General features: G+C 40.6%; 1 long non-coding RNA gene across 1 annotated transcript; it reads right to left on the bottom strand.

Annotated features, from left to right (window-relative positions):
- Positions 1-5317: 5317 nt before the first annotated feature.
- On the bottom strand, positions 5318-16666 carry LOC103468017 (uncharacterized). Its single transcript, XR_534144.1, has 4 exons — positions 16510-16666; positions 6158-6266; positions 5874-6049; positions 5318-5674 (listed from the first exon to the last, which is right to left on the bottom strand). It is a non-coding gene; the product is annotated as an uncharacterized LOC103468017 (long non-coding RNA).
- Positions 16667-17217: the final 551 nt, after the last annotated feature.

The raw sequence follows: 17217 nt of genomic DNA on the forward strand, positions 1-17217 counted from the left end.
GGTAATTTGAGTTTATCACCTTATCATGTGTTCAGTAAAGTTTGAACAAATTAGGAAAAGAAGACAAATCACATTGTAGGAACTCAGTTTAATTTTTGTAAGATATAATCTGATTTGAGGCAACAGTGGAGAGGAAAACTCCTAACAAGGAGGCAGGAACCTAAGCTGCTGTCATATTGTGTCTTATTTAACCATGTACGCAGTTCTTTCAGTTACACCAGACATTTATCCTGTTTAAAAAAAGAACAATAAGACATAAAGAAAAAAATGTGTTTTCTAATGGAAGGAGAGGAAAACATTAGGAGATCCTAGTCCCTAATGGAGCTGATTGCAAATGACGTCACCTTTGCTCATTGATGTTTATAAGAGGTTGCCTGGATGTTCGGACAATTAGAGTACAAACAGAACGGCGACATCTGAAACGATTATAACTTTGGAAGATGACGAAAGTCCTGGGAGCTTCGCTCGCTTCAATACGTTTCAATACTGAAGCACGGCGTACCGCCGCTTAAATGTTGGTTGAAACATAGAGGACTCAAAGTGAGTGAAAAGAAGACAGTGTTGGTAGAAACCACTCGTAGTACAAAGTTATCTGGGCCTACCCAGCCAGGAAGACAGGTGTCAAACTATTGACTTTTTAATGCATTGGAATAATTTTTTCCCCATTGAATATCAATCAGAATCATTTCAGATGTTGACATTCTGTTTGTTCTCTGTCCAAACATCTGGGCAACTTGCGCATTTATGAATATAAATGAGCAAAATGTGACGTCATTTGCGATCAGTGCTATTCTGTCAAGGCTGCGGTCATCATCAAAATTACAACATGTAGGATATTTACCTAAATAATAGTCGAAATATAAATTTTAACTTCAAATTGAAGTTGTTTTCATGAAAAGGGTTATTCTTTATTTTAATAATTTTTTTTGATGTACCTGTTGGAACAGTTGGCAGCATTTGTTGTGATAAGTGCACCATGTATGCACTTATCACAATAAATTACTCCTTTCCCATAATTTCATCTGAGGTTGAAGTGAAGATTTTACACAAATGATTGCAACCGGATCTGAACAGCTGGGAAAACAAAACCCCAACGCACAGTGGATACCTTTATTTTAATCTCCCTCAAAGGTTTTAGTGGAGGAAAAAAGAAAAAGTACAGCTCCATCCATACATTCTGCACCTCGCCCCATGTGAACCCCGTCAGTATAAGTTGATAAATTGAACAGGACTCCCCTGACATCTCTGACAGCCTCCTTTTCATTCCTCCGTCGGCCCCGTCGCTCGCCCTTCTCACGCCACGCCGAGGAAGACGGAGGAAGTAATAGGATCGCAGGGCTACCTGACCCCCGGCACGTGAACAGCTGTGGCACACAAAGCAAAGAGGGAGCAGCCACTTAAAAAGGAAATGGAATGAGCAAGGTGGAGGAACAGACTGGGAAGGTGGGAGCAAAAGAGTGAGAGAGAAAAGTGAAGAATGACGATAAGGAGCGCATGGGAGAAGAAAAAACAAGTGCCCAGCCATGTGTGAAAGACATAATTGAAAATGTCAAAAGAAGTAAGGAATGACAGCAATGAACTGGCTGAGCGTGGCTGTGCAGCCTGTCAGTGAGCTACTACCTCCATGCTGAATAGCTTCTCCCTTTCTCTCATCTCCTGCATACATTCTCTGCTGAACATGCTCACATTTAAAACAACCAGCAATATTCTCCTGTACTCCTCCAATTTTATTCACGTGCTCTTAGTCTGTGCGGCTGTTTGCAGACCCACACATGTGCACTCAAAGCCTCTGAAAGTGTGAGGAGGAGCATACTCATATAGACGGATTTCAAAGGGAAATGTGATGCTAGATAAGCACTTGACCCCGATGTCAGCTTTACCGCTTACCCCCCCCCCCCCTCCTGCTCCTCACTTTTCCTCTTTATGGGTTGCCCTCCATCTTCTCTTCATCTCTCAAGATGAAAACGAGATTCGCGGCCCATATTGGCCGGAGACGATGAGGCGAGTAGACGACTTATAATTCAGCATATCTGCCTGCTGTCAGGTGTGTTTTATCATGTGCAAGTGCAGATTGGAGGGCGGGGGGGACGGTGGACGTCGTCAGGTTTTCACGCAAACGCTTAAAAGCATTCTGTAGCCATGCAAACTTATTAATCACTAGAAATTGAATGTTAATGAGCAAAGAGCTTTAGTTCAACTATGTAACGCACAGTACAGAAAAAACTGGATGCGAAAAAGAGCCAGCAGAAAATATTTGAAAATTGTCAAATGGTTTTACAGGAAAGGCTTTGTAATCTTACATGCTTATTTGCATTGCCTTGCAAAATCATCCTTGAACGTTTACAGGATAATTACAGCTACAAACCCCAGTGGATTACTGGGAATTTTAAGTGACTGACAAAGTAGAATGGAAAGCAGAAGAATTTAACATGGCCTTCAGATTATTTTAAAAAAAACAAACAAAAAAAACCTTGAAGTCCATTTGTGATGAGTCTATTTTTTCTGATACTACAAAATAAAATCCTGAGAAACTAATTGCAGTTACCAGCAAGAATTCATCAAAAATAAAGACCCCACTTCAACAGTAAATCTAAAGTAGATTTACTTTAGATTAGATTAAGGCGTGTAAACCTTAAGCAGAGAAGCAACTAGAGGCTCACTGTGATTCTGGAGAAGCTGCAGAGATCAATATCTCATGTGGGAGAATCTGTTGATAGTACAGCTATAAGTCATCCGCTCCACAAAATCTGACTTTTGTAGAAAAGTGGCAAGAGGAAAGCCATAGGACATCCTGCTGGATATTCACCAGGAAGCACTGAAGAATCACAGCAACCATGTAGAATAAAAATTATCTGGTCAGAAGAGACGAGCATTGAACGTTTTAACCAACGCTCAAAATATGTGCTTATAGAGGCGAAAGAAAGAAAACTTGTTAGAGGCTGCAGCAGACTTGAGGCTAGTATGGAGGCTCATCTTCCAGCAGAGGTTTCTATGTTCTTTTGACTTCACACTCACAAAATAAATAATAAAAACAAAAACATTGCAATTGGTTTAGAGTGCAAGTGCTACTAATGAACTAAAAGGTGGTTCTACAATTAAGCCGCTGCTGCAATGACAAAACCCACGTCCAAAATAATGTTTTATGCATTTGTAAATGGTACTTTCATGTCTGCAGCCACATTTACAGAACAAATGTTTGCCCCGCACTCGATTTCACACCTTAAATGAGATCTCAATCCCACCATTGGGTATCCCTCCTCTAGCAGAGCAACAGCCCCAAACATACAGATCAATCATGTGTTAAACTGGCCTAGTCAAAGTCTAGATCTAAATCCTACTAAGAATCTGTGCTTTAGTAGAGCACTGTAAATACAGGAAAATACATGTAGGATTGCGATAAGTATAAAAACGCAGCAGTTTTTCACATGAATTCGCATTAACATGTTTTAAATCTACTGCACGGTTCAATGCCATCAGTTTGAAGATAAAGATGTATACAATCATTTAACAGGAAACATTTTTTCTTGATGACTTAAGGAACAGCACAAGTCCTTAATAATTGCTTAACATTAATATCAGTTCTAATTCTGCCCATCTTCTTGGAACTGAAAACAGTTTCCAAGCATCATTAATTAAGGAGAAAAAAAGGGGGCAGTATGGTGGAACAGAGATGTGAGTAGATATAATTTGCATAGCCTGATGGGTGGAAATCACTGTGCGATGTACAGGCTATCGGCACCTCTATGAATATTCATGTCTTCCATAGTCTACTAACACAGCGCATCAAAAATGGATCAGCAGATCAGTGTGTGACACGGCAGCAGCATCCAGCTGAACTCCTCCACCGTAGAGAATCTGTTTGGTGGGTTTAGATTTGCAGAGTTCAGAGTGTAGCTGCGAGTCAGTTTGCACAACAATTTAAGGGTAGAACTCTACAGAAATGCCATGGGTGTCTTGCGTTAAAGATACCAAGGCCCCCTGCTGAAGGATTCATGAAACTTGGAAAGGCTCGCCGCAGAACGACACACTCCAAGTCGGCAGTCCTGTGATGAAGCAAATGCCACTGCAGCTCTGTGAGATAATAACAGGACGTATCCTGCGGTGACTGTGAAGGTGAACAAGGTAACCCATCCTTTAACACTAATAAGTGTTTCCTTTTTGTTGCCCAAGGAAATGTATTTCACTTGCAGCACAATGCTGCCCTCTAAAAAGATCAGAAAGGGAAAGGAAAAGGGGGAGGAAGTTAGTGAAGGGGAAAGTGGAGGGAGGGAGAGGAGCAAATGGAGGCAGAAATGGCTGCAGGGTCGGGGGAGTTTATTTAAGACTCAAATTAAACATGCAGAGCAAAGGCGCCGACTAAAATTAAACCTTAATGACAAAATATTACCTCCATAATGGAAACTTGCACAATACACACGAGGCAACAAAGAAATTATGCATGCATGCAGGCGTGTCTGAAGAAAATATCTCATCTTGCTTTTCATCAACCTAGAATATGACTCATAAAAAAATGTCCAAGTTACATTTTATATTAAAATTATTTGAACAGAGATTGTTTTGCTGTTCAATGTAATTCAGCTGGTTTTCAGTGTTATTGCGCCAAGTGCCTCAGTTTTAATGTATATTCATGTGGCATTAAGAGAGGTGCACTGGATGTGAATATTTCCTTTCATGTCCTCTTCCAAAGTGTGCCGGCAGGTGTTTCTGGACGTACCCGGTTATGTCCAGTTCTGCAGCGTCTAAACAGCCTGTGAGCTTCCCTGAAACACAACAGTGTGGGAACTGGGCTGGCAAGAGGAGAGAGTGCAGACACAGCAAACAATGCTGAGACAGGGGACAGCCAGTAATAGAATAAGTGGCGGGTTGAAAATGTGTCAACCGGAATGTGAATGCCATGTTAGCTATGCAAATGAGAGGGAGGACCCATTGGCTTGGCACACACGGCTCATCTATTCCACACAGCGGCCTGCCATGGTTATATCCATCAGTGACAGCCTGGGCTCTGCAGAGCTTTCTACTGTAAATTATACTTTAAGGGTAATTAAATCAAATCTGGGCAAAAATATTCATTCTCAACTGGTAGAAACAAATTAGTTTTACAAAATGTTGCACATGGTCAACGCTGGCAGGCTAGCATTGGATACCTGCACAAAAAACGTTGGTAGCTTGTTTGGTTGAAACAGAAATGCACTATACACTATGAACAGCTGTTATTTTAATGTGTGATTTTTGTATTAATGCGAGTCAAATTGAGCTAGGATGACAAAATAAGAATTCATACCAAGTGTTTCATTTTCTCACATCACAACCACAAATCTTGGTACTTTAGCAAAATTTTATGTGATAGACTGACACAAAGTAGTACATAGCTTTGACGCAAAACTACACTTTTTGTAAATGTTTTTTTTTTGTTTGTTTGTTAATTATAAATCAGAAAAAGTTACAAATTCTTGGAATGAGTGGAGTGTGTCTTTGAATAGTGATTTTCAAGTTCTGCCAGAAAATTCTCAGTTGAATTTAGGTCTTGTTTTTGACTCGTATGTTTAGGTTGTCCTCATGCTGGACGGTGAACCTCCAGCCCAGTTTCAATTCTTCTCCAGCCTCCATCAGGTTTATTTCCAGGATTGACCGTATTGTCTTCATCAGTCTCCACACCTCTGCAGTTTTCCTGTCCCTGATGGACAAATCCACCCCCCCCCCCCAAAAAAAGCACAATGTTACTTCCTCTTCACATTGTGTTTTGCATTTGACCTAAAATGTTTGAATTTGTTCTCATTTAACCACTGCACTAAAACTTTTATCCATTTATGTTAGCAACTTGAGTATTTAAGCACTCAATTTTAAGTTATTTTATACTAAGAAAATACCTTTACCTTCAGAATAATTGGGGAAAACATTGTTCATAACGTGAATGACAAATCACCTGACGACATTTGAAAAGCTGTCCTTGAAAAAGCTTAAAAGCATTTGTGTCCCTGGAAGTGGCTCCAAATTTGAACCCTGTTCAGCTTCCCTGCAGTAGAAAATGTCACTCAGCAGAACAGGATGTCTGCGGAGAGAAGGTTCAAAATCAGTCATGCTGAGCTGGAATTTTCAAAATCAACGGTGGGTGTTGCTAATTCAGAAAAAATAAATCAGTAATGAACGTAACTCCGACCTGCCAGGCTGAGCTAATCCTCCAGTGCTGCTTTATAGGTCATCCATCTGAATGCCAGATTACTGTTTTTGTCTTCACACAAACTGAAGCAGGTAAGTCAATCACAGTTCTGTCAAAAAAAAAAACCCTGATTTATCTCACAAACAGAATTTTGTTTTCACCCCTTTCACCCCCAAGAAGGTTCTGGCTGGTGCCAGAGAGCGGTAACAAAAGAAACATGACCTATAGCAGAAAAACTAAAAACATTGGAGCAAACCTTCAGAACAGAAAAAAAAGTGTTTTCTACTCCTCTGCATATTTCTTTGTCCCTCCAGCCCTCCCTCCTCAACCTCCCCTCCCTTCAACCCCCCCACTCTTTCTAATTTTCCTGAGGACGGAGGTGCCTGCCTGCCTGGCACATGACATTGATTTCCATCAGCGCTTGGAAATAACCTCAGAGCCGTTGCCAGGACAACCCGCATCTACCTTTTCACATTTTTGCATATTGCCAGTGAGTTTTTTTTTTTCTTCTTCTTCTTCTTTCACCCTCCTCACAGCCTGTCTTTCTCCACTGCTCGCAGAGCGACGGGAAGACAAATGCTCTCAGGTAGACGGGCGGCGTGCGGGGAGGTGGAGGGGCGGTGCGGGGTGATTGCTGTGGTTGGGTGGGTGGCGGTTGAGGAGAGAGATGGATGGCCATGCCAGGCCAGAACAGGATGGGCTGTGGGGACTCTGGCATGAAATGTGTGTGCATCTATGCGTTGTGGGGGAGGGCTAATGATGTCTCCACCCAGAGGGGGGTGGGGGGGCTGGGGGTTGGCAAGGAGGAGGAACAATAAAACACAAGAGCACTGACACCGATGGACTTCTGCCTCCTAATTAACCAACATGATGAACAAAAGCGGATGGAATGGAGAAGAAAGGAGAGATTAAGGATTAAACTTGGAGGTGTGAGAAGAAACAAACAAAAAAAACAACAACTACCCTTTGAACTTTCTCACATTTTTTATTATAACACCATAAGCCTCAATTGTATTTTGAACACAGAGTAATGCAAAAAATCTGAAAAGTGTGGTAGGCAATTGGGTTCGGTCCTCCATCAATTTTTCCCCATCATATGTCCTGAAGAAAAATATTCCCACAGCATGATTCTTCCACCACTATGTTTCACTATGAATTCCCAGGATTGTCCAGTTTTAGTTTTTCCATTTTTATAGCATTTCATATGTAGGTCAACATTTTCAGTTTTGATCCTGTCTGACCCAAGTCTTCCACATGTCGCCTACATAAGTGGACACAAATCCCCTACATGTCATACATCGATTGTCCATAAATGGGTAAATGGAAACCCTTATGAACGTCCACCTGGGACATCTTCACAGCTTGGCACACCTACTTAGATATTTATTCAGACCGTTTTTTTTTTTTTTTTTAAATCTTCTTTCATTTTATGCACTTACTTTGAGTTGCACTACCAGATAAACCCTCCAACAAAATGCATTGATGGATCCGCTTTAAATGTCAAAAACTGTGTAAAGTTTAAATGTGGAATACTTTTGCAAAGCAGTGTATGTTACAGACTTGAACCAGCAGGCTATCAGTGCCCTGCCACTCACAATGTCAGACTCTGACAGTCATCAGGTTTCTCCCCTGACAGTGCACGTTTGTTTATGTGCATCTGATGTGGCGTCCGTTGGGTTGGTCATTTACAGTTCAGTGGTGTGGAGAGGCTGGTTTTAGCGCTAATGTTAAAGTATCTGGAAATCTGTATGAGCACATGAGAAACGGGGTGTGTGAATGAATGTGTGCGGTGGTGGGGGACCGGCTGTCAAACCGTCAGCGTGTGTCATGAGAAATGTTGATGCACACAGAGAGAGAGAGAGAGAGAGAGAGAGAGAGAGAGAGAGAGAGAGAGAGGGCAGGCCACCAAGAGACCGCCCTCCACCTGCATCGTGTGCCTTTTGATTTCTCTCCTCCATCCCAGCATCAACACCTCAGCCAAAGTGCAGCCATGGGGAAAATTAATTTCTTATTACCTGATTATACTATTTGGTTTTAGCTGGAATGTCACTTGAATATTCCACATCAGCATTTCATCAATAAGGTTGCTGGAAGGTAAAGAGAGGCAAAGTGTTGAAGCCGGGCAACAGGGCGAGCCGGCCTGAAGTTCTGCAATGGCTGTTCTAAAGAATAAAGACCGGCGCTGGCAGTATGCCGACCTGGGCAGAAAGCAATTTGCACAAGTGCTTTTCTGTCTTATCTGCCCACTACAATCACACACACGCACACACACACACACGCACGCGCACACACACACACAGACTTCAAAGAGGAGCGAGGCTCGGCCATTCAATCCACGAGGGGGTTTTAGAAGTTTTACTGGTGCTGAATGTCCACCTTCATACACATTTTATGACTCACTGAGGTTTTTCTCATCCAGCCAGCGCTCGTATTTACCTTTTATCCCCATCTCTGCTCCGACACACAGAGGATTTAAGACTGATGGCCGAGCACACCCTGCCTCCCCCTCTCCCCTCACATCTCACAAGAAGCACAATCTGATGGATGAATTTAGAGGCCGTCAGGTGAAGAAAATGAAAGATGATATTCTGAAAACACCGGATTGTAAGGCAGAAAAAAAAAAGACATTTTGAGTCTACATCAATCTCATGTATTGTATCCCTACAGCTCAAACGTCTTAATAAGTCTCGGAAAAGAAACAAAACTGATCATCACAAAATTCATGAGGTCCAGAAAATTCGAACTTGGGTGCGTTTCCTCCTGGAGGGCATTGCTATTATTTTACTCGTCCCCTTCGCAACAAACATACAAACTCAAGACTCCTGAAAAGGGCAAATTTGCATACCGTCCATAAGGAGGAAAATCTGATCATATAAATGTAAATAAGGTGAGCTTAACTTCTATTTTCTGCAGAAAACAGTGAACTGATAACACACGGGAGCAGTGGGCAGAGCTCGATGGAGTGGAAAGGGCACAGAGATGCTCGTGAATTTGTATATACATTAATGTCAGGGATGAGGAAGAGGACAATATTTTTATTTATTTCGCACCTCCAGCTTCCAATGCTATGTTGATATTTAAACAGCAGGAGGCACTGCTGCAACATCTGCAGCACACATCCAGAGACGAGCTGCTTTTGGAAAGTGACAGGCATACTTACTTTACAAAATCCCTTTTCTGTTTGGTTTCATGTTAAATATTTCCTCAGAAATTAACGCAAACCACTCTTGGTCTTACTCAAGACAATAACGAGATCTGCATCTTTAACAAGCGCAAGCCCAGGTTTCTTTGTGCAACGCTGATCTTTCTTTACCACAAACAAAAACAACATCTATGACAAAACGAACCAACTCGTGTAAACAAGTACAATGTCACTGGATTTATTGCTTTTTACTTCCAGTTTTGTTCACTATTACTCTTAGAAATATGTCAATAAACAACACAATCACTCATGATAACCAATTATGAAATAGACTATGAAATGCCTTACAAAACATATTGAACATTTTTACTTCTTGTTACGTTACAAACTAAACTTTGGTGTATCATATTGGGATTTTACAGACCAACAAGAAGAAAAGGTATATGTGTTTCTTTTTAATTCTTCTAATTTAAATTATTGGGTCGATGTTGCAATGTTGGAGTTTCATTCATAGTGATTCTCTAGCAGAAGTGCTTATCTGAGGATCAAATTTTGGATCCTACAATGGCAATTTTTACAATATTGTTGCAATATTTTTCAGAGGAATTGGCTTTCCAATAACAATAAAATGAAAGTCAGATTGCGTGAGGGGATGTACGAAAAAAGAGAAACCACAAAATGATTTCTTTTTTATAGATCTGAAGCTGATTGAAAGCACACAGTGAGAGTATCCTGATTTATCCATTAAAGGTTTGGATTTGGGTCACACAGAAAAACACTCTAATCTCTTTGCAAATTTACTTGAACACCTTTTGCCTTTTTTTTGTCTTTGTTATTGTTTTCTAAAGTTATCAGCATGAACGAATGTAAAAAATGTGCTTTTTTCCCCCAGAAACAGATGTTATCTGATAAAATATCAGTGAACATCCTTCTTCAAATAATTTATTTGAGCTAAAACCCTTTATTTAGCTTCAAGGCATGTTTCCAGACGGAATGTAATTGAGACAGAGTAAAGTTCATGGCTGAAAAGATACAAGACAAGCATTCTATTAGCTCGCTTTGGGACATGCAGCTCCACCAAGAAAGAAAATGAAAGGACAATCTCTCCGGCTGTATGCATGCTGCAGGCTCAGATCTGATTATTTTCCCCCACCTATTGTGAACCAGAATTTGATCCTCTCGATCCTGTCCAAACAAACACTCAATCTGATTTTCCCCTCGCTTTGACGCACAACGAAAACAGCGGATGGAAAGCAGGAGCAGAAGGAAAAGCAAAGGAAAATTGGCTTAAGGGTCTGGTTTCATTCTAGCTCAGAGCAGCACAAGCCGCAGAGGAACAAAATGTAATTCATATTATCGTGACCTCGAAGGGGGTTTCATCGCAGTGTGACTGTGAGGATGCCAACTGGGTCAATGGTGCATGAAACTGCCTCCTTTTATTGGCATGGCATTCAATCAGTTCCTCCTGGGTATATGTCCTTGGCTGTGCAGTGGGGGCCACTCATTACGGCTCTCCTTGCACCTGCTAGCATCTCACTGCCTCCCCGCCCTTATTTCAATCCTTGCATAAATACAATCAGTCCTGTCAGGAAAGCAGGAGAGCTCACCATCATCCACAGTCGTCTCTGACTGATTATGCAGAGTATAATCAGTCCTCCCATTTCTTCCAGTGTCTTTGAATTCCACTGGAGCTGGCCGAGTGCCAGCATCTGCTCACCCGATACCGTCATCCCCCACACCTCACCCCCTGTATGCATCTTTAAGCAATAGCACAAAAAGACATTTAAAAAAAAAAAAAAAAAAAAAGCACGCTATAAGACGTCCTTATACACCGAATAGAGACAAGTCAGATACCTCATTTCACCACAGTGCTGTAACCAGGAGGCAAACGGCATGTATGGTGCCTTGTAAGAAAATTTGTACCCCTTTTGTGACGTTACAACCCCAAACCTCAAAGTAGTGAACAATGCTAAAGAGGGAGGAAACGGATACATGGGTTTCTATAGTTTTTGCAAACAAAACATGAAAAGTGTGCCGTACATTTCTGTCCACCACTTATACTCCAATACTTGTGAACAAATGAGTCACTGATTACATGTGCAGCTTCAACTGGTCTGTAATTTACTCTAAGAGAACAAACATGGGCCAAGGATGAAGTTCTGCAGAAGTTTAAGTGCTGGAAAGCTGTAGAGAGCCACATCTCAGGAGGGACAAAGTGGTCGACCTTACAGCTAGAACCCCTTAAGGAAGAGTGACAATAATTAAAGCCGCTGTTGGAAGAAAGTTATGAGAAATCTTGATTTAGACTGATGATGACTGTGGACAGCTAAAAGCCCATCACCGTGAGCAAACTACTCTCATTGTGAAACAGGGTGGTGGTAGGATCATGATGTGGGGTTTGTTTATTTTAGCCAGTACATGGATCCACATGGGGCAATCTAAACAGCCTGTTAGAAACTGTGGGAAACCTGAGACTGGGGTAAGGATTAACCTTCCGTAGATCAGCTAACCTAAACATACAGCCAAAGCTACTCAAATACATGAATGGAATGGCCCAGTCAAAGTCCATAATTAAGCTGAATTGAGAATTTGAGGCAGGGCTTAAAAAGGGATGCTCCCGTTCTTCTATTTCACAATTTTGCCCTAGGACTATCACACAAAATCCCTCGAATTTTGATTAAAGTTTGTGGCTGTTACATCTTAATAGCAAAAACGTAAAGGGTTTGCAAGGCAAACCTCAGCCTCCGGAAGTCATACAGCTATTTCACCTCTTGCTCTAGCGCCCTTTCTGTAAACATTCACTGGTAACTTGCATCAGAGTGAGCTTTAACTAATGTACCAGTCAGTCTGTCCCATTAAAGCCCAGAGAAATCCCTGGGCAACCCGCTGTCCAGCTTGTTCTCCTCACTAACACTAAACAGAAGCTAGGTACCGCAGCATTCACACCAGCTAAACAACCTTCACCTCTCCAGGGAGATGTGCCTTTTCTTTCCCTACACATCCGCTGGTGACTTTAATGAAATATGCAGCTGTCTTTTAATCAAAGCAAGTCCTATTTGCATATGGACAAGATACGGAGGAGGGCGCAGCAGCAGCCCTCCGCCGCGCACACGAGCGCCCTGATTTAGAAGCAGGAGGGAGATGGAGGGAAGGTGGAGGAGGGAGGTGTGGATAAAAAGAGGTGGGGTAAGGAGGGAGGGTAGGAGGAGTAGGGGTGGGCATGGCTTGAAACCAACCAAACCCAAACACATAGATTGATGTGGCACATTTGCATACCTCAACAACAAACGTGGGTGCAATGCTTCACATCCAGTGGGGCTCAAGGGTAAAAAAAGGAAAATAATCAGAGGAATCTGACACTGTGTGTGTCTCTGCGGAGACAGGACGCATCTTTACTGTAGTTTTTCCAGTGTTAATTATCACAGTGTGGCAATTATCAGAATGTGGTCTCACTAAATGCAAAGTTAATGACCAATAAATGACCCTGTGTGTTGGTGACTCAGATGGCACGGCGCTGGAAGACAGAGGAGGCGTGAGCTAGCCTACTGCGCTGTTTTTAGACGTCTTCATGCCTGCAGATTAATTCAAATGTGAGCAACAGACAGATACAACAACATCCTGTTGCGTGTGTTTAAGAAGCACACAGGGAGACCGAAGTGGATGAAAGACGGGTTTGTTTAAATGTGTGTTTGGTACAGACGGGATCTGGCTCACTTCGCTGATGTTGAACTGGAAGTGTGTCCGCTTGGCTTTCTGCCTGCCTGTCTGTCTGTCTGCCTGCAGCAGCTCTGCCAGGCTCTACAGAGCCAACAGTGATTAAAGAATAGACGATTTCATCAGATCAGAATGTTTTACTTCAAAATAGTTCTTTGTATATTTGGTATTTTCTCGCAGGAAGGCACTATTACCCTGTTGTGATGGAGAAAGCTGAATAGGAGGGTGGTTATGTTCTTGTATGCGTTTCTTACTCATTATTAACGCTTTTGCCTTTGGAAAACCCTGAGAGTTTTATGCTCTTGGTGGTTTAAACACGTGATACAATTTATGCAAATGAAGCTGAACTGAGGAATAACTCACCACCACCACATTTTGATAAATCTAAGCAACCTTATAAACCCTTATTGAATATTCGTACAATATCTCCCACATGGCCTTTTCTTTAAAAAAGTTTCTCCGTCTTTCACCTGAACTTGACCCTCACAGTTTCTGTTAATTGCCATTTCTTAATTATATTTTGAGCCCAGGAATTAAGTCATCTAAAATACTTTTTTTTTTTTTCAGATTTTTTTCCAAGGCTCATTTTTGTTATCAGCATTTATTATTTTAATGTTCAAAGTGGTAAGTCTGTCCAGGAGCTTATGGCTGCAGATTACTGAGACAAGGTTTGAGGAGTTCTAATAATGATTGTTAAAAATTGATAGCCTTAAAATATCTAATTGCGGAATAGATCCTTGCTAGAAGTCTTTAGAAGTTATAATTGCAAATCTTCAAGCTGCTGCACAGAAGTAAGTTCTTATTTTCATACCATGACCATGTTGTGCAGAAGAGATAAACTCATGTTTTAAACATTTAAAGTTTGGGTTCTGCTGCTGTTCATAGTTCCTAATAATTTGATGAACGGATCCAAAGTTTTACATGTGAAAGCAAACTATTTTTCACATTTTTTCAACTTACAGGCAGAAGGACAACACAATATGTTATTGGTTATTTTATGTAACAGACCAAGACAAAATCTTCCACAAATGTGAAATGGAACAAAAAAGACAAATGGTTTTCAACATACAAAAAATTTATATTACATATTACAAAAAACAAAAAGAAAATTACAGCATTGTGTATGTTCTCAGCCCTATTTGTTCTGATACCCCTAAATAAAATAAAGTGCAACCAGTTGCCTTAAAAGGCCGCCTAAATGATAAAAAGAGTCCACCTGTGTGTAATCTAAACTGAACCCAACTTGCAGTTCTCTGTTCAGATAAAAATGTAAAGTTGGAAAATTACTATTGCGTGTCCTGCTAATTACAGGTGCAGTTTAACTTTTTAAATGCGGGTGGGGAGGCAGAAAGTACTAAGCCTCACTGATAGGGGGCAGTACTGAGCTCTATAAGCACAATATGTAACAGGTGCAAGTGAAGCAGCCAGACTTTTAAAAATGGAGGCAAGCAACAAAGCGACTCAGGTATCAGTGGAGAAGGAGAGATGCTTGGAACTACAAATAAAGGAAATTTCCAATCTCAATAAACACATTTAAATTAAAAAAAATGTCAAATTTAATATTATAGCCTATAAATATTTTATTTTTCTTGCTATATTGTTTAACAGTAAGCTTAATTAAAAACGTTTAATACAACTGCATATTTTAGTGAAGGTCAAAATTGAAATAAAGCTCTCCATTTCAGTATATCCAGACATCTGATTCCAGAGGAGCTAGTGCCTCATAAATGTCACTGACTGATTCCAAGGAGCTGAATACAAATGTAAGGCACACTTCATATTTTTTGTCAAAGTGTGAAAACCATACAACATTTTCCTTCACAATTATACTCTATGTCTGTCTATTACATAATATCCATAGAAAACACACAGAAGTTTCTGGCTGAAAAGGGAAAAAATGTCAAAAAGTTAAGAGGTCTAATATAAATACCCTATGTCAGTGTAGCAATTTTGATCCAGTGGTAATAAAACATGCAATTATACTTTGTCAGCCACCAACTGCCATGTATAAATGTTTTGCAGAGAGCGGCTTCACCGTTTCTTAGCCTTGGTCCTCGGTGTGTACCTGCAGCCAGCCATCAGACAGAAATCTCAACCACACTTCCCTTTCCTGTCAATTCTTAATACTCATCATATCTGGGTTGCTCCAGGGTATCCAACTTAAAATTAACTCCCGCTGCTCGTCTTATTTAATGGCTAATTAATTCAGACCTCCCACAGTTTCACATATTGCCACTTCGCGCCGTCTCACTGCCTGAGCGGAGCGGCATCTGCTAACTGATGTTTCCTTTTGTTGTTAAGGCTTCACTTCAAAGATCTCTTGGAGAACAAGGGCTTTGATGAGTGCAGATGAGTAGGAGTCTGAACACTCACTGACATGCAGCATATGTACAGCTACTTCTGAATGTAATCAGTGGAATAAAACACAATATCCTCTGATTAAATCAAATGGTATGAATGAGTTTAGTTATCATATTAAAGGTTAAGCACCACATAGTGCCTGAACAAATGTTGGAATCATAGAAAAAAAAAAAGATTTTTAAGCCTTATTTTGACATGTGACAGTATGAAAGACACAGCAACAGTGACATTAACAATGGAAAACTCCCATCAGTGACCAAATATCATTTTCTGCTTAGATTGGAATGCTGCCATCATTTATGAACTGCTGCATTTCCTGATGTGACATTTTAAAATGTCTTCAGCTCAAAAGGTCCACATAATGGAACTAAAGTAGTGCTAATATGTGTCCATAATAATTTTCACACTGTTGCTGCAGCTAAAATGCTCAAAGCCATCATTTTAGTAAAACACTAAACTAAACATCACAAATGTACAACTTAAAACAACAAAATGCAACAAGAAGCACAGAAACTGAAATTGAGTGCAATTTGGTTCAAAATTATTCTTTCCACAGACAGAATTATGATTCATCTTTTAATTTTACCAAAATGTTTCTCCTGACTGGAAGTAATATGAGTGTTTTAGAGTTGCCTAACTTGAATATAATAACCAATAATAATGCTTTGCTACCAATTGTCATCACAAGTTTAAAAACAAAAAGTTATATGTTGATGTGCAGCGGAATTTTACGTAGGAGGATTAGGGCCACTGGAAAAAAATAAAACAGTTCCGACTTTAATCTCAGAATTCTGATTTCAAAAATAATAATTCTGACTTTTCTCAGGATTCTGAGATTAAAGTCAGAATTCTGATTTTTCTTTCCCTCAAAATTCTGAGATTGAAGTCAGAACTGATTTTTAGTTTTGCAAAAGTAAAAATCAGATGTTTACTTCATGGCACTTGGTTACCAGAAAACGCGCTAATCATAAGTTGCATTGCTAGATTTTCTAAGCACACATTGTTTTGAAACTTAACAGATTAATATTTGTCATAACCACTAAAGGTTGGCTTTCTTTTGGATCTCTTGTCCCCAAGAGTCGATCTCGGAGACGCAAAAGACAATGAAAAAAAATAACGTGTTTGAACAACTTACCTTATTGGGCTTCTGTTCTTATAAGCTGTGTGCGAGTTAATTTATTCTTCTTTTACTCTAAAAAATTATTGGTGATAAAATGTGTTCCGAGTGCCATTCAATATGACCGTGTGTGTTACTTAACCTGTTGAGTTCAACACAACTTTTATAAGTTGTATTCGCATTTGGCTCGTCAGAGATGGGCTAATGTTGGAAGCTAACTGTCAAATGTGAACATGTTAGAACCACAGCGCCAACCAGTGGCCTGGCATGACAACTACAATGTATCTCGACAGTGCCGTCTAAACGTAGGGTTTTCCACACTCATCTGAAAATATCGGCCTTTTGCAGACAGTGGTCTTGTGTAAATACAGCCCAGGGGACACAGTGTCAACTTGAAAGCCGATTTTAAAAGCAGCTAACTAATTTACTCCGGTTCTGTTAAAACATGGGGTGTATGCCGCCTTACCACGAAGACAGTAAAGATGTCATATTCACGTTCAGATCTCTCTCGCAGCCAAGGGTCTGACACTGTCATAATGCTTTCAGTGCCAAACACTCTCACGCTTAGCTCTGCAGCCGGGAAAACTCTTTAAATATACATGTTGGTGTCAGTGGAGTTTTCAGCGGCTGCTGATCTTCCTGCAAGTTTTTTTTTTTTTTTGCCTCTCACCTTCACATTTGTCACCAAAACACTGTTGCTCTCTTCACGGGGAGGCTTCCGAGCAG

Source organism: Poecilia reticulata, linkage group LG1 (assembly GCF_000633615.1).
Source record: "Poecilia reticulata strain Guanapo linkage group LG1, Guppy_female_1.0+MT, whole genome shotgun sequence".
Classification (NCBI taxonomy): domain Eukaryota; kingdom Metazoa; phylum Chordata; class Actinopteri; order Cyprinodontiformes; family Poeciliidae; genus Poecilia; species Poecilia reticulata.